Source organism: Lonchura striata, chromosome 2 (genome assembly GCF_050655825.1).
Source record: "Lonchura striata isolate lonStrDom1 chromosome 2, ASM5065582v1, whole genome shotgun sequence".
Classification (NCBI taxonomy): domain Eukaryota; kingdom Metazoa; phylum Chordata; class Aves; order Passeriformes; family Estrildidae; genus Lonchura; species Lonchura striata.
Window position 1 is genome coordinate 102,889,887 of NC_140704.1, and position 19,535 is coordinate 102,909,421.

A 19,535-nucleotide genomic window follows, 5' to 3' on the forward strand; every position below is an offset into this window, starting at 1 on the left:
ACACAGTAGCTGCTTACTGTGAAGGATCAACAGAAACAAATGTTTCCTCAAGGGTATCCCAACGTACAAAACATGGACCTTGTGTTCAAGGTGTCTGATGCATCAGACTGAAGATAGGTTGTCTGAATGTCATGGGAGAGAGAACCAAACAAACCTTCTGAACAGAAGATGCTGAAATAAATTGACTCAGACAATTTTTAGCAGCAAAATCTAGAAGATACACAAAGGGCAACTGGCAACTGGAAAAGCTCTCACAGGTTACGTTCACAGAGAGACTGAAGTGTACCTTTAGTGCAACCTCTCACCATCCCCAGTAAAAATAAGCTGAACAAGTTTCATGCTTGTCCTTATTTTTGTCCACATCAGATGGAATCCCTGATCTTCCTGGTCTGTTTACATGTGATCACTGGATATTGCATGTATATCTTATCTGGGAAACAGTCTTCTTATAAAGATGCAAATTTAAGTAAAATGTGTCCTGCATTCATAACTTCCAGACAACAAGTTGAATATTTTTTATATTTGTACAAGAAGCAAAAATTTCAAATTAATTAATGTGGAGATCCCTCTACCTTCCCTACAGAATACACTAAATCATGTACTTTTGTCATTGCAGAAAGCTGTTACTAATTTTTCCTTGCAGACAATTTTTGGTGTCTTCAAAAAGGCTTTAATCCATCCAAAATCCATCCAAGGTGTATCTTTTCCAAAGAGAATTTTGTGGTTTAAGCCATTACTATTATTGTAATAATATATATTTTTTTTTAAACTTGTGCATTCTGAAATATTTTCTGAACTACTGTCTTTCTGAATATTATTCTGAGAATAAACTGAGGAAAAAAAAAACAATAAAAGGTAATAAACCATCTCAACTTAATTACCTTCTTTCAAAAGGTGAAATATATCTCAAATTTAAGTAAAGCTGATAGCACAATAGCAATTAGACTGCCTGAGGACAGCTTTCTAGAGTTTATGTCTTTTTCAGATAAACAGTTAAAGTCTTTCTTTTTCTTACAAAGAGAGAAAACATGAATTGGGAATCAGATTAAATTAATCTGACTCCAGATTCCAGCCTCTTAAAAAAACCAAATAACCAGTCCTGCAATATCTTTTTTTTGTCAGTATATAAAGCCATATACAGCTTACATTCTCAGTGGTTGTAAGGCATTTAATATCCACTAATTTCAGTAAAAGTTATCTTCCTAAATATTTCTTGAGGCTCTGAATAACATCTAATCAGATTTCTGTCTCCAACTGTTTTTCAATGGGTCTTTAAGTGATAAATCACATAAAACTTCTGTTCTGTAAAAGTCAAGATGCTATACACAATCAGCCTTTAATTTGATTCCAAAAAAGGTGGCCTAGAAATTTGGCCATATAGTCCTCTGTAAAATCTAAATTCAGCTTTGTCATTGTACATAAATTATTCCTGGCAACTGTTGATTTATTTCAGTGTTCCTATTTCTGTCATCTATGACACTTAAGGGGGAAAAAAGCATAACAGATTTTTGGTTTTAAAGAGAATTTTGAAACTTTATACATCTTATTTTTTTTTTCCCTAAGAGAAATACTTCACCAGAGGCTACATTTTCTTTAATTTCAGGATAGTGTTTAAGGACACTTACCATCCACAAAAGGAACTTATTCTCTTACTGTAATTATACAGGAAGTCTTGAATAATTAAGGCTGTAAACACCTAAAGCTGGTCTGTGTGACCATCATTCATGTCTGTGAATCTATCTTTGATCTATCACAAACATCCCAATAAATGAGACTGCCAAACCCAAATCCAGACCAAGTCTGAGGACTTATAAAGCATCGGAAAACTGACATGTAATCTTGCTGGTCCAATATGGTAGTCCTTAGAAATTAGCATCTTCTGAGGAAACAAACACAGATTATCTTCTCATATTGGACAGTCCATAGCAGTCCTCACATAGTCCTCTGTGTGTCATTACTCGCTGTCATTTTTAATACCATATTACCAAGAATAAGTTTTAAATGTCTGAGTGATAGGGTCATCAGTTAATGAGCTTCCCAAAATGGGAAGAACATTTGTGATTTTAATGTTAATATTTGAAGCTTTAAGTCATCAGGGTGACAATGTAGTAGTGCAATAATAATAAAAAAAAAAAGGCATAATTTTAAATTATTTGAAATTTCTCAGTTTAAAATTATCCCTATAACCACTGGGACTGATGTGTTTTATTTTCAAGCTATGAATTATTTAAAATTATGTTCAAATTAAAGTGTCATTGAACCATGCCCTTGTGCATCTTGGTACTATTGGGTTTTTCAAATGTGCCACCTAGAGTTTTTCAAACAAATCTATATTTTGAGTTTATTCCAAAGTCAGCTAACATTCCTACAATTACACCTGGGAGTGGGGATGTGTGGTATACACACCATATATGCATTGATATTACCTTAGTTGTATATTTGCATGTTTCTTTCTTCAAAGGTTTTAAACAAAATTTTAAAAGATCACTTCCAAATCAACAGTTTCCCCCAGTACATCCTTTCTTTCTCTATCTTGCCTCCCTTACTTCCACTGCCTGGTACTGACTGTCTCAAGGTCTCTTCAGTATCCATACGTTCCAGTTTGATTGCAAAGAAGCACTTGCTCTTTTTCAGTTCTGAATCAGGTCAACTGCAGAGCAGCAGCAGAGGGATTGTGTGATTGACAAGTCTGCCTCTGGGATACCAGCAGACAAGCAAATACATTGGTAGCGGAGGCTTCAATTAATTTGATAGAGAAACAGCACAAGTGGAGCTACACAATTTTTTTTTACATGAATCTTAAGAAATAACTACATAAATGCATTCAATCTAAGAAGCAATCTTTGGAAATCAGTCTGACACAAATTATCTGTGAGAAATTTTGATCAGGAAAGGATTTTGCTTCAAGCTCACTCCTACAGCACTTATCCCTGGTGGTTCATTTATGATGGTTTTTAAGCAAACACTCAGATAAGGTTAAAACACTGACTGGAGTTGCAGAAAAGTTGAAGTCATTTAGGGACTTAGACAGCAAGTTTGTTATTTATTTTGATAGGTGAAAAAGGGCCAAACTGCATTAAACCAATCCCTAGTGCATTATATAAACATTCCATTTATAATCTGAGTCATCTACTGTCTCAGTAACTCTAACAGCAAAAATGTGGTAAGCTTAAAAGTAGCTTTACAGTAGAGTTGAAGCAAAGGCAAGCACATACTAATTTTAATTTGTACACCAGATTGTAGTCTAATCAGACATACTCGATACAGAGTACATGTCTTAGTGATGAAGGTTAATATTATTTTAAATTCAACATGCAATTATGATTTTTTAACCTGAATTTCATGCCAAGTTCTTGTTGGAGCCTTTCTTATTTGTGCCATTTGCCTCCAAGCATGTTTAAAAGTAGTCTGAGAATGATTTTTACCTGTGATGCATTTGTTATTTCATAAAAATATCTTTGTTAGGTGAACCTCATGCTTGAATGTTTTCAGTTTATCATCTTGGAAATAATAAACTTAAATTTTTCAAAAACTTTGTACATTTTTAGTGAGTTCTTACCTGCACTGTAGTTTTTTGTCCTATGCCATTGGGAGTGAGTGCTGAAGGCAGACTGAATGAAAATTTTTTTGACACCTTTGCTGAAAGAATTTTAAGATTCTCTTAGTTGGCTACAATTATACTGTTGGGTAAGGAATCCAAAACCAATGGTCTCATTAGTTAGTGTTTCAGTAAAAACTGCCATCCGTTGTGACAAGATATATTACATGTTATAAATTCTCTTGCAGTCAATGATAGATTTTGTATATATAAAATATTTTTTTCTCCATGCATGACAAAAATCTCTCACATTTTAACTTAGATCAGCACAGAAAAAAAATTAGCAATTAGTTTAATTCTCAGAGATAATCTTTTTCATATGATTGCATAGACAGTGTGACTTCTTTAGGATGGAGTAAATTATTGAATATCTATGTAGAAAAAGTATACCAAATGCAAAATAAATTATTTAATTTTTATCTTGCCCCAACTGCTTTTACATCCCCACTTTTGGCAGTATGAGTTGGATTGGGCTAACACTTCATACTTCAGTTATCTGATCCACCTAGCCTCACTATCTCCCAAGAGTGATGTGCTTGAAATAATTTGATCTTAGGTAGATGATGTGGCTTTGTAAACTAATTGCAAGAGATAATAAAGGTTTTTTTTAAGAGGATATGAAAAAAACAGAGAGAGACTTCTACCCTTTTAACGTTGTTTCCAGGAAAAACAGCATATGTCAGAAAAAAGTATAGTAATCTGCATTTTTAGGTCCTCACCATGGAAAATATGGAAAATGCTGAACATTGTGAATAAAAAAAAATGCTTTGGGACTTTTTAAAAATATGAGTATTTAGCATGCTACAAAAAACTCACTTAACACCTGGTGAGGATGACTCTTGTGACCTATTAAATGTATAACATTCTTCAAACTCCCTTGTCTTAAATCTGTGTGCAACTTAAAGTAAATTCTATATTCCTGTACTTAGTCTTATTACAGTATGATTACTTTGAAATCTGCATTTGGAAACATTTTCCATTAGAAAATATGAGATTTCAAATAGCATGAAATATACTCATTTGCCTTGAATACACTGCAAATATCTCACTTAGATTACACTAAGTGCAGTAGTCTATGAAAATCTGCACATTTTACGCATGTACATTTTAGTCCTTGATTGCACATTTTGTCAGCTGGATGAATATACCTTCCAAAGAGAAGCTATGACGCCCAGGACTGTCCCAAAGTGAACGCACAGTAAAATATGATTAAAGCAGTATCTTGCTCCCTGAAGAGTCCTGCTGATGCCCCATGTGTACTGATAGTCTTAGATAAAGAAAACTTGTCATCCCATCCCCTTTCATCAAGAGATGAATTCCTAAAGGCTCTAGCATGCAGCATGTGGATGCATAATTGTTTAGTCTATTGCTGATCACTGATAGTAGCAAATGAACTTCAGAAGTTGCAGGTGACATCCCCATAAAAGCTTCACGGGTCACATGTTGTCTGTCCTTGCCTGCTGCCCTCTGATCAGCCTGTGTTGTGCCAGAACTTCCATGATCTAGATAAACTGCTGCTGCAAATCCCCACAGACAGCCGAGACTGGGGATTGGATGTTTCATGGATGGATGTTTCATGCAATTATTTCCGAAGTATCTTGCCAATCCTCAACTGAACTCCCAGAGGCTGAAGGAAGTATGACTCTGAAGAAGCAGCAGATAAGAAATGTTTGCAAGGGATGTGTTTTTAATTGTAAGTTTCCTTTCTTAATAAAATTGCAAAGGTTACAGTCCATACTTGCATCTATAGAGTTGAGTTTAAGTCTATTTTCTTTGAAGCACTCTCCTACCCGTCTGGTCAGATGTTTCTAGTAAGTGGCAGCTGAAGTAACATCATGACAAAGCCTGAGAAAGATCTATGAACAGACTAAGACAGCAAAGACTGTCAGACAAACTGTAGACAGAATATGTAGTTCTGATGCCAAAAATCAGGAGCAGGGGCAGAAGGTACAAAGTTATTGTGCCAATGAGAAGAAGTTACCTCAGTGTTGAGCTCATACCGATTTTTTCTAATGAAAGCCCTTAGTACAATTAAAGATGGTGTTTGTAGTCTTGAAGAGTCTGGATGAATATGCATAGAGACATGTCAGGTATGTCTGTAACCACCACAACCAAGTGTCATAGATAGTAAATGTAACCACCAATGAATAGAAAACATCAATGCATATTTGAAATGCCCAGTGTGAATTGGCTTAAGGAAAAAGGTGTAGCCCATAATCTTTATATTTAAAGCAATGCAAATGAAGTTCCTGTGCCAAACTAAGCCTCCTGTTTAGAATCCATACAGCATCTGATATTGCTTGTTAAAATCTTCACAGAATGTGCTTTGGTTGGCAATTCTTTTCCTGTCTAGGACAGCATCTCAGTTCTGAAATGGGTATGTATTGAGCTTTGATTAAAAGAGTTAAGATGATAATACTTCTTACACAAGGGACACTTTATTGCACATATAATTTGAAAAGATTTCCTGCTCAAATCTGCTTGGATATGTTACTTTGCTTTCAATTTCCTCTTTAGTCCTAAGAGGTACATTACAAGCTTACATGCCAATACATGGCCTGGATACATATTAAGTTTCCCTTTGCTACATTAATGATATGTATTTTTCTTCCAAAATCAGTGTACAAATCACAAATTATGCTGCTTTTGGTGAAGTCTTTCAACTGCTGAATTCCTTCTACGTTCTTGTTCTCATTTGAAGTTTATTGATCATAAGTACCATAAGACTATGTCTGCTGAATGTGAATAGGATTGTTACTGATTCCAGATCGGGAGCCTCACAGTCTTCCAGTATATGTTTTCCAGATCATTTGTGATATATAATAAATAACTAACTACTTTAGGCAACCTTGTCATCCACCAGTTTCTCTGCTGATTGCAATGAGGATTTCATTTTCATTGCAGTGTTTTAACTGACATATCTACACCTCATTGCTTCTATCCATGAAGATATCATTATTCAATTTTTTTTCTTTTTTTGATTCAAGGTCTTGAATTTCAGTTTGGTCCTGTCTTGAAGACGTATAATATAGTTGTACTGGTTGAGTCAATGTCGTCTTTTTTTTTTTTTTTTTTTTTTTTTAATAATATGCAGTCAGTATGCAGTAATAGATCTAATGTTAGTGAATCTTTAATATTTCAGTCTTGTTCTGATTTCATGCAATATGTAGAGCTGGAATATAGCTAGATCAAGGGAGGTCCCAGAAGGACGTTACAGAAAACCCACATCCCTTGAAAATCCTGTTCTCGGAAAAGAAGTATTCTCCAGACAAAAGAACTCTTCTTCTTGCCAGGAAAGGAGAGCTTTGTTCTTTGCCAGGAGAATGGGCTGTCTTTGATAAACTTCCTCTTATATTACCTATGCATAAATAATAACCTGCTTTGATTTTGAATTTATTTCTCTTGTCAGACAACCTGTGGGAATTGTGTGTGAAAATCTGGTAATAATTAATATCTTCAATACTGATGTGTCATTTTGATTAATTTCCTTTCTCCTGTACACAAGGTCTAACTTAATGTTTTCAGTATAGCGGATGTCTTTTCCTTCCCACATTCTGTCCTCGTGTAGCTTGAAGTAATTGGATGGGCTCATAGCTGTTTCATTATATTTGCTATTTCCAGAACTGAGATGTGTTTTCATTTCCTGGCAGACCATTTTATGGGAATTTTCATAATTCAAAATCTAATGGATTATTTTCTTCCTCTTCCTCTACTGCCACACAAGAAAGCAAAATGATCTATCTTTTAGTGAGTCAATTTTCCCATTTCTTTTTGAAATTCTAGAATGAGCATGAATTTTCCTGTTTTAGTATTTAAGCTTTTATTATTATTATTATCATTCTTAAGCAAATCCCAGTGGCTTTTCATATAATCAAAACTATGAAATTCTTCCTTGTGATTCAGCTTAGGATTGTTCATTCACTGTAGATCTGTTATCAGCCTTAGATCCATTTTTTCCTGTCTTGCTTGTTCAAATGTTAAAGAAATACTGGATATTTATTCAATTTATGATCTATCAGACATTTCATGAGAAGAGCCATCTTGGAAAATTTGTGAAGAAGTATTGAGAAATTAATAATACTAGGGAAATATTTCAAGAACATCTCTTCTTTTCTAACTTGTATATTTTCCTTACAATGTGGACAATCATCTGAGATGTAATCTTCAGGCAATACATTCCTCTAGAAGGTCACAAACTATCAGGTTTGAAAACTAGCCAGCCACTAGGTCACTCAATCATTCCTCATGCCCCCATCTAGATGGAAGAGAGAGACAGAAGTCTAAAACTAAGAAAGATGTCAGTTGAAATAAAGACAGTTTAATGAGACATGAAAAGAAGAAAGTAGCAATAACAAAAAAAGAAAAAAAAAAAAAGAAGTAAAAAAATCTAATTTAAACCAAGAGATGAAATGAAAACAGTTGCTCGTCACTTCCAGCCCATTGACAAGCAGTGGCTGCCCCACCAGCTTCCCTATATTTTATATCCTGAGAGTGGTGCTGTACATTACGGAATATCCCTTTGGCCATTGTAGGTCAGCTGGTCCTATCTGTGTCTCCTCTCCACATTTTGAGTCCTACCAGCCTTCTTGTATAGTATAAACACAGCTTAGAAATCAGTAAAACATCATTGTATTATCAGCAATATTCTCATACCAGATCTGGAAAACAAGACTGTGCCAGCTCCTAGAAGAAAAATCAAATCTATCCCAGCTGAAACCAGGACACAGACTAATACTGTGAAGTTTGATTTTGCACTGTTACGCATTCGAAATTAGATCTTTCATTAACTGGGCTAGTAAATAAATAAATTTCTTCAGTTTAGAGAAATTATCATTTAATGTAAAGTCATGAGGTTCTAAAATACAAATACTACTATTAGACTGTCTGTTTCTTTGTTGTATTTGTTAAGAAATTTTAATTTCATCCTCTTTTGTCCTTAGCCATATGTAAATACTGTTTGATTAAGTATCATTCATGACATAGCACATTCCAATGATGCCCTTTTTTTTGGTCATTAGCACAGGGTAAGAGTCAACTCTTATTACTCATGTGTGTCCTTTTTTGTTTGCAAGTGTTACATATGTGAAAAAGCCAAAATCATATATTTAAACCAGATCAAATAGTGGTTTCCACCTTTTCTTTGCATCTTTATATACTTCATCCTTGGGAAAAAAAAAAAAAAAGAAGAAACATTTTACAAAGTACATGTTTCCTCCCTTTAGATTATGGCTATAGTTGTTAAGGGATAATGTACTTAAGCTGAAATGTCCTAATAACACAGTCTTATAATGAAAAGCTTGTCAAGTGTTTAATAGTGATACTAAGCGATTATTATGACACTGTAAAATGTGATCAAAGCCAATCACAGATACTTTTCCTAGGTCATATACCTCCAAACTACTAAATTGTTAAATTGCTAGCCATTAAGCTTGATCTCATTCCTGTTCCTTTGTACAGAGATAAAAATTGAGCATTTTGATGAACGACTCCATGTCAGAAACACCATCAAAGTTCACCTGTGCTAGCAATTTGCTTTTCTAGGGGCACATTTTGGGTTTAAACAGCAGTTATGATGACAGTAATGATTCCGGTGTACCTCTGATTCAAAGATTACAAAAATACTTGTGTTATATGTACTTAACCTGTACTTAGTATTTGCTTCACTTTCCCTGTTAAATATTATGAGTAGACATATTCAGCCAGAAGCACAGTAAGAGAAAAATATGTTGCATAAATTATTGCAGAGGACCAGGCTGGGGTAAGCATGTCTTAAAACTCTGGATACTGCTTTTTTTTCTGTGTAGCTAGATCCTCTGCAGCTACTGAAGTCAGGAGGCAATGAAGGATTAAAGTAAGAAAAGGAAAACCCTTCTACTTGAAGACTGTATTTCTATGGCTGGAATTAGCTTAGAAAGGGGAATGGGTGATGTCTAGCATGCATTCAGATTGCTGAAGATTTCATTTTAACAAATAAAAGCTGTCTGTTATCAAAACGCATTGTTTAAAAGGGGGAAAATGTGATTTTTGGAAGCTAATATGTGAGGTCTGGTGTAGTGAAGATTTAGAACCTGGTCTCAAAATAATTAAATTTTGGTCCAGGGTAACTGTAGAAATTGATGCTTTAAAATCTACCTGTGTTCACAGTTCAGTTAGCATCAGTGAAGAAAATGGAGTCAATACACCAGCACTTGATTCTATTTGGAGGGCAAGCACCATCTAAACCCCCTAGAGAAGCAAAGACTTTCCTGTGTTATGAACTTTAGGGTGGAAGCACCCCACTTACTGACTTGAATTGTTACTGTTGGGTTCCAGCCACTAGAGAATTATTAAAATGTACAATGGAGCATCACGATGTCAGAGTCTGAGAATTCCATAAATCTGTGTCATAACAGAGAACACAGGACTGAAGGGAATTCATTGTGCTTCTTATGCAGATTTAAGCTTCATTGTATAATTTGAGTAAAATTAGTCCTTATCAAAATGGAGATCTAACATTTTAGTATAGAAATTCTGGAGCCTTCAGAGGCTACAGGTTTCTTAGGACCAGTACGTATGTAGGTAGAGATATATATCTTATCTATATCATATATATTTCTTTATATATATGATACGTATACACACACATATGCACATGCATCAATACCAACCAACTAATCTGATAATGATATACATATAATGGAAACATGTATGCATGTACATTTATACTATGAGAAACGGCTGTATTGGCTAAAACGCCTCTTTGGAGGAATGTTTTATGGAATGGGTATGTTGCCACATAAAACTTTGACTAGAATAATTATAATGCATTTCAATATCAAGGCAAGGCATAAATCAGCACACTTTGCGCTTTTGCTTCTAAAAAATCCTCTGAAAACCATCATATGTTCATCTGGCTTTTAAGATATATGAATGTGTTTAAAAAGCTGTGTTTCATTATTGAAAATGTTGTTGATAATTCATGGGGCTTAGCAGAGCACACATATTCATCCTGGAAAACCTAAGTGTTCTCACTATTGTTTGTCACCTGAGAAAGAATATAAATTAAACAAAACATACAGGTGACAAAATATTACTCTGAAGATTTTTTTAATATGTTGTAAATGTTTCAGTGTTTCTGCAACCTCCAGATAAGGTAAATGTAAAAATTAAATTACTCCACTGAGCTATACTGTGGAAAAAGGTTGATAAAAATGTGTGACACATCTGATCTCATCACATTTAGTTGGGGATTGCCCAGGTTCTCTATTTTGAACATCCAGTTGCGGGTTGAATGAGTAGAGTACCTCCAAATGTAAATGAAGGGTAGATTCAGGATCCCTTGATGAAACTGAATTGCCACAAGTCTATGGGTTCTGATGAGATGCATCCCAGGGTTCTAAGGGGCCTGGCTGATGTTTGCCCTGATAGTCTCTGTTGTATTTGAAAAATCATGTCAGTCAGCAAAAGTCCCCAGTGACTGGAAAATGGGAAATATTCCTCTGATTTTTAGAAAGGAAAGAAAGGAGTCCCCAGGGAACTCCAGACCAGCAAGTCTCACCTCCATGCCTGGGAAAATCATGGAGCAGACCTTCAGAGAATCGCCATTAAGGTACATGCAAGACAAGGGGGTGATCCTTGACAGCCAACAAGGCTTTACCAAAGGCAAATCATGTGCAGCCAGTCTGGTGGCCACACATGAAGGAGTGATTGCCATGGTCAACAAGAGATGATTGACTGATGAGTCTACCTAGGCTTCTGTACTACCTTTAACATAGGCCCAAAAATCATTCTTATCTCCAGACTGGAGAGACCTGGATTTGAAGGGTGGACTATTCAGGGAATAAGGAGATGAATGGATGATGGATGGATGGATGGAGGGATGGAGTTGTGGTCAATGGCTCTATGTCCAGGAGGAGGCCTGGGATGAGCCCAAAGGGTTCTGTCTTGGGACAGATGCTCTTCAATATCTTCATCAATGACACAGAGTGGATTAATTTCTCCCTCAGCAAGTTTGCAGATGGCACCAGACCATGCCTTGCATTTGACACAGCAGGATGGGATGTCATCTAGGGTGACTTGGACAAGCTTGAGAAGTGGGGCCCCTGAGAACTTAATGAGGTTCAATAAATCTAAGTTCACCTAGGTGGGGCTGATGCCTTTCCTTGGATCCTAAAAATTAAGAGTCAGACACAGTTAAGGCATAAAGGGTTTTTACCTCAGTATTTTTTAATAAGGATCTTTACAGTGCACCACTTTATCAAGATGGAATATGCCAAAATGCACACACACAATAGATTGCATATATAATTTTTTTGACCTTAAAAATTAGGATATCTAAAAAAGATGCCCCAGTTAGAGGCTTGAATGAATAGTGTGATATTCCCCCATCTTGAAGAACTCTTCCCTGCGTGGGCCTAATCTTAATTTACAGGATGTATCCTAAAAAGGATCTTATCTTTTCAAGATAGTGTAGGGCTTTCTGACCTCCAACTACAAAGCCTCTAGGATGTTTGGCTTTTTGGCCTAACAGAATATCAGGACTATGCTAAATTATCAGACTTAAGGAATTACATGTATGCATGTTAAAAGCACTGAGTATATATAAAAGGTATATAAAAGAAAAGGCAAAAAAATTTCATGGCATCAGCGCAATCCCAGACATGAGTACAGACCAGGAGAGGAACTCACTGAGCATTGAGAGGAGCTCTGCAGAGGAAGACTTGGGGACTCTCATGGATGAAAAGGTGGATATGAGCTAACAGTGTCACTCATAGTCCAGAAAGCCAACTGCATCCTGGGCTGTATCAAGAGAGTAGTGGCCAACAGGTAAAAGGATCCATTTCAGTTCAAATCCTCAGGTATTATAAAAGGGAACAGCTTTATTGAAAAGAAAACATTGTCTCTATAAGCTTTTTCATTAACATGAATGTTTTCTTAATCATAACTAGCTCCATAATCTTGATTACAGGAAAAATGTATACATTGATATAGATTAGCAAGATTTAGCTATGTCTTACAAATATTTCTGAAAACATTGAATTATTGTTGTGAGTTTTCAAAACAAACTTTGGCTGACTTGTAGAAGAAAACCTTTCATTTTTCTTTAAAGTTAGGCTTTTAATCCCCCAAATACTATCTAAGATAATGCCAGCAAAACACCTTTTTAATCTCTCAAGCAGCTTGCCTGTTTATCCCAGCATCAGAACAAAAGGACATGTCAGATTCAGATAATCAAAAACTCACAGAATGGTTGAGATTGGAAAATCACCTTGTCCAACCTCCCTGTTTAGTAAGGGACATCCAGACCAGGTACCCTGGACTATGTGCAGAATACCTTGGAATATCTCCAAGGATGGAGACTTGTCCTGGGTAAAGAGAAAAAAAGAGGAGTGGAGTATCTAGCAGAGTTTAATTCCATACCTCTTTTTTTTTATTATTAATAATGCTGCTTTTTTTTTTTTAATGTCTCCTATTTCATTGCTGTTTCAGTTTGTTTGTTTGCTTAACCAAGTAAATAGTTTTTATCTCAATCAGGAAGGAGTTCAGGAGGAACACTTTGTCTTTCAGTTTGTGCCAGTCGCCTCTGAATCTCTCACTGGGCAACACCAAAAAGAGCCTGGTTCTGTCATCTTTGCATCCTCCATTCAGGTATTTATAGAGACTGATTGATAAGATCCTGAGTAGCCCCAGCTCCCTCAGCCTTTCCTCACAAGAAAGATGCTTGAGTCTTCATCATCTTCATTGCTCTTCACTAGACCCCCTTGAGGATGTCCAAGTTTCCCTGGTACTGCGGAGCCCAGAACTGGATTCAGCAGTGAGATGTGGTCTCACCAGTGCTGAGCAGAGGGGAAGAATCGCCTCCCTTGACCTGCTGGAAATACTTTGTCCAATGATGCCCAGGAGGCCACTGACGTTTGATGTAAGGGCACATTGTTACTTCATGTAAAGATGAATCTGGACTTGTCCTGGAGCATGCTAAGATACAGACATACATAGAAAAGATAGTACAACTTGAAATATTTTACAATATTTGCATATTTATTAACATAGATATTTGAGAAAGTCTCCTAGAGCAAGTTCTAGTTATAAATATAAAAAAATAGTCATTTAATAACTTCTCATTGAAACTGAATTTTGAAATATCACTTAAATTATATTCCTTCTTTTCTTTGATTTCTTTGATGTTTTACATTATATATGAATGCTATAAAAGGATAGAGAATGTCTATTATGTGAAGAGAACAGGAAAATTAGTAGAAAAAACATAGCCTATGGGGATATATTTATCTAAATTATTTCTAAAGATGTCTGATTTAAGGGTTTTTTTAATTTATGCTTTTTTTAATAATATAAACTAATTTTAGTCATTTAATATAACACAAAATTAGCTGGATATAGAGGACTGCTTCCATCACATTATACACTTGGTTTTTCTTACACATAGAGTTCAGCTTTTGGCAAGTGTTGAGAATAATCTAGGAGGCCAAATATGGCTCAACTGGTAATTAATTTCGTCTAGGGTCCATACTTAGAGCAGTCAGAAGCAGTCAGGAGTTTGATTTGATCCATGTTGCACAAAAATTGAGACAAAGCCTGCCTCAGAGAGATGCAATCTAAATGAAAATGACAGACAACAAGCTGCAAGCACATAGTACGCATCAAAATGCCTTGGTAGCAGGGTCAGTATTACAGTTCAAAGTCCAATCCAGTTATCAATTATTGTTTGTAGACAATTTCCAAGCAAGCAGTACAGAAAAATGTTTTATACTTCATTCCTTCCTACTGTTTATGGATCTACCTCTGATTAAACCCAAAGCTGTTTTCAGATTATCTCTTTTATTATTTTTTAATCTTGTGAATGGGGTTATTTGTTCATATGTAACATGCAATTAGATGTCAGATGGCATTTACAATCAGAGTTCATTGAACAAATTTCAGTTAAATTTTATGAAGATAATAACATGATTTACACTTCTTATTAGACCTACTTATTGTTTTAACCTGAAGAATGTTTGAAAGATAATTAGGAGAATAACAATAATTTTATAGGAGTTTGAACTTTTTTTTTCTTCACAATTTGTAGACATAACTTAGATAAACTAGGACTAGGGAAAAGTCCTCAAAAAAGCTTATGTAACTGGAGATTCCTGATCACTTTTAAGAATAATTTACAGTAATATTTTGCAGAATATAACAAATAAATTAGGTAAATATAAAAGGACAGCTAGGTTTAACTGAAATTTCTTCTTTTCACTTTAGTGAGTTTTCTTACAAACAAATTCTTCCAAGGAAACTGTATTAAAACAAGGCCTAGAATTCTTGAAAAACTTCTAAAATTTCAAAAATTATTGTGATTTAAAGTAAGTTTTTATACAAAAATTTCCCTCTGTTTATTTAAACACTGTTTGCAATTTTAATAATTTTTGTTCCTTGAAATAGTTGTGGAAGTCATCTCCTTTTAGTTGTATAATCCCTTCAGCCCAGAATAGCTGTAAAGAGAGGTATAAAAGGTTAACCACAAGACTAAATTTTCTTTCACTAAACTGATGATTATGACTTAGCAAAATTGTTTCGATAGTCACTACACTTAATAACTTATAAGAACTAAAGTAGTTTTGAGGATAACAAGATAACAATAGAATTTTGCTTTCTTTAGTATTACTATTCAGTGAGAGTAAAGGGGTTTGAGTTACAGATATCACACATGTCTGATTTGTGGTTGAGAGTTTAGAGAAAAATACTAGAAAATTTTTCTAGTATTTGTAGAAAAATACTAATTCCTATTAACTTCTGTTAATAGGAGTAGTTAAAAAAATGTAAGATCCATACAATGCACAAGGTATCAAACACTATCTCCATTGAATTAGGAGTTCCAGTGAAGGTAGATCATGAACAGGAACACTTTTACAGTCCATGAGGGTAGCATACGAAATCCTTTATGAATTCTTGCTGTTACCCAAAGCTATTTCTCCTAGGAAAAAGTAAAATTGTGAAGTAAGTTTCTTGATATACTTTCCTTGCACTTTTAAAATCTATGATTAAAATTTCAAGATGGGAATCAGTGTTTGGTGTATCCTTCTGTGCTATACTCCATCTTGATTTTGACCAACAAAAGAATATGCTATAGGAAAGAAAAATAATCTGACAGTCAGGAATGCATGATATTTTAGCATTACACTTGTTACCAAACTGTCTTAAAGCATAATATTCACCTATTTTAAGAAGTCCTGGAGGTGTAAAGAGAAAACAAGACCCCACAATCTTGATCAGTCAAGGCTGTCTAGAAATAGTTGTGAATATTAAGTACATGTATTGAAAACGTTAAGGTTTCTCAAATCAAAACTTAAGCTGAAAGTAAAATATTCATTTATTAGCAGAGTCTGGAGGCAATAAGACAAAATTTTCAGAGAAATTGATATGATTTTGTTCTTATCAAACTAATGAGCTGAAGATTTCCGCCTCCGGATGCACTCTTCAGGGCGAGAAAAATATTATGTCAATTCTAGTAATTTAACAATTTAGAAGTTTGGAGATATAAGATCTGAGAAAAATATCTCTTTTTGGATTCAGTCTAATTTTTGCAGCGTCATTGCTGTAATCACTGATAAATTAGTAGTGGCAAATGTTATTGGCTGCAGGAAACAGTACAGAGGGACAGAACTCCTTATGGGTCTTGTTAATCCTTTTGCTCTTCAATACAGAATCACAAGAGAAATTTCCTTACATTCTTTAATATATTTATGATCTTGAAATCATCCTGATGAAAAACTATTTAAACACTAATTTTTTTTGTGACAGAACATAAAAATAATTCTAAAGTCTCACTATCTACATTAATAAGGTAATTTTGGCAGCATTACTAAACCCAAAAGTAAAGACCTGATGAGCAAGTTCTATTTTTGACAGAAAGCAATAAAAACCTCCAAACAAACATGAACAAGAAAAAATAAAACAAAACCTCCACATACATGCTTTATAATGTTATATTTTAACTTCTAATTTGAAACACAAGGCTTTATATATGACTTTTACTTTATATTTCTGGATTTCATTTTTCATATAGAGCATTTGAAAATTGCTATTAGCAACTGATGATAAAGGCTAAATAGACAGGATAAAGAATAATTGTCAATGCTTAAAGTAAACAGATACATGTCTTTCATCTGAGGAATCCATGCTGCAGTGAATACTGATATATCTTTTGATATTGAAAGTGATGATTTAGGTGTAATTTCAGATCAAGAAAGCAGATTATGAGGTCAAAAGCTATCCACTTGAGAAAAATCTTATGTCATCATATAGAACTTAAAAATTTTGATATAGAAATTCAGTAACAGAATAAACAGAATGCTGCTGTTCTTTTTCTTTTTAAATTGATATCTGAGAGAAGTGATAGTTATGATTTAATTTAAGACAAAAAGTAACAGGATAAAACAGGAAAGCCAGGCTGGAGCTCTTGTAATGCCTTTAGATTCCAGTCCATCTAAATTAGACTTTCTGAGTGGACACACGTGCCAAAAGCAAATGTTCCATAAAGCATTCCCAGTTGATCTGAATGTGGTCACAGTCTCAACCACAAGGATCAGACTGATTTACTGTCAGACTAAGCACCTCTGCTGTTCCTTGCCATGGAGAAAGAAAGGTCTGGTAGCTTGCTCTGAGGGCAGGAAAAACCACAAGGAGAATATTCCTAGCAGCTCCAATAGGAAGGATAAGACCCATTCCCACTGTTTATAACAACTGTCTATGAAAGTCTCCATGTATCTACCAGATTATGGTTTATCTGTTTCTGCAGGATTCTAAAATTTAATTGCTTCATCAATATTTTTTTAAGGAAAAGTCATAAAAAACCCTGATTTTTAAATATATCTATGAAAATAATTAGATTCCAAAATGTCTGTTACAACACCTGCTACAGCTTGCTTTCTGAAAATATAAATATCAGATCCTCATTGTATTTTTTGTGACCAAGGGGCTCAAAGGTATTGTGCTCCCAATAAGTGTAGACAGATAAGAAACTGCAAGACCAAAAATTGTATCTGTAGCTATGCAACTCTTGAAGAATTTCTCACAGAGACAGTGAAATGTAGTTTCCAAATGATCAAAGGATATTTCCTTCTCTACAAGTAAATCTCAAAAAGTAGGCCAGAAGAACCACAGTTAAGAAACTAAACATGAACAGGTCATAAAGCCCCATAACACATAATAATTGCATGTCCGTACATTGCTGTATTTAGTAACACCAAAATAATTTATAGAAAAATCTGTACAAGGGCTTCAGCAATCCAATCACCTGGCCAGAAAGAGAGGGAAAGAAACACAGCACTCATATTTCACTAGGGCCTCAAAATTCAGATTCTGAAGCCAGAATCACCAGAAATTAATCACACTGGCATATCACTCACCATCTATATTACATTCAATCCTGACTGAAAATGAAGATGAATGAAATACATTTAAAATATTTGTCCTTAAGTTACCATGAAACCACAAGGGAGGAATATAACAAAGCTATTCTGGTATAAAACATGAAAATCTCTCTTTAGAGAAGTCTCAAAGAACAGGAAACATAAAATATTTTTTATTAAAAATTATCTTCTCAATATAAAAATAAAAATTAGAATTAATACAATGCTAAATAGTTAAACATTGTTAATCAGTGAAATCCACCAAGTCTGGCACCAAACTCTTCTAGATGCTGAATTACAGATTTAGCTGCAAACTGGAGACATGTAAAGAAGGAATAGTCATGTAATTGTCTAAATTTAAAATGGCCACAGATACCAGCATATTTTATTTAGTTCAGATCTAGAATCATTGACTTGCTTGCTGAGTCTGCTTGTCAGAGTGCTACCTGACATCAACCACAGTTTTAACCATTAAATTATCTTTATTCTTATTAGTTCTCTCAGTCTTGTTAGTTGTATTCCCCTTATTACTCGCATCTTCATTAGGAAACATCTTCAGGTTTTAGGCCTTACATCTTTATATATTTGGATTTATGGTTGTTTGCAACTGCCCTGATAATTTCTTCTATCTTTTACAGCCTCCAGTGGAGACAATCCAGTAGAGTTTGCCTTAGGCCAGGTAAAGTTTCATTTCTGTTGTAGAATGCAAGCAGGCTCGCCAGGTGTTTCTGAAGGTGGAGAGAGTTACAAACAAAAGACTGAACTAAAACTTTTGCAATGGGTAGGAAAATCAGAACACAGGAATACCTTTTTTTTTGTTGGATTTCTACTTTTCCACATGTGGTTTACCATTAAATGACCAAAAAAACCACAAAAAAAACCCAGAAAAAAACCACAAAACAAAAAGCCAAAAAAGCAAACAAAAAAACAACAACCAAAAAAACCACCAAAAACAAAACAAAACAAAACAAAAAACCCCGAGGTTTTACTGCTTCTTAGTAAGCAGGACACCGATAGTCTCTTGCGACACCAAGAGTCTCAGGGAATGATGGAGTATCAGATGACAATCAGGAATGGTTCATCTCTTATTCATGTCTAAACACAAACCAAAACCAAACTACATTGCTTGTGGTAACACAGATATAGCCAAAACTATCTACACTAAACCGAACTTCTTCCACCAGTAACAGATACAGAAATTTATATGTTATGGGTAGAAGGAATGGATTAGACGTTACGATATTTTTTCTAATTCTCAGTTGTAACCTTAGACTTCTGATTCCCATTAGATTATCACTTTGCTAATTCCTACTGGTTCTCTAGTGACAAATTTCCTTCTCTCCTCACAGATTTATGCCCTATATTTACTAGTACCATCTGCTGGCAAAAACAAACCATAGATTTACCAAACAAATAAACATTAATATCTAAAATAATTTGGTGACTTGGAAAATGTGCTGCCACCTAGAAACGTTCAGGAATTTTTAGCTTTTGTTTTCTGTGATATTCTCTCAGCTTCCAAGGCTTGTGTGGACAGAACTCATCTTAAA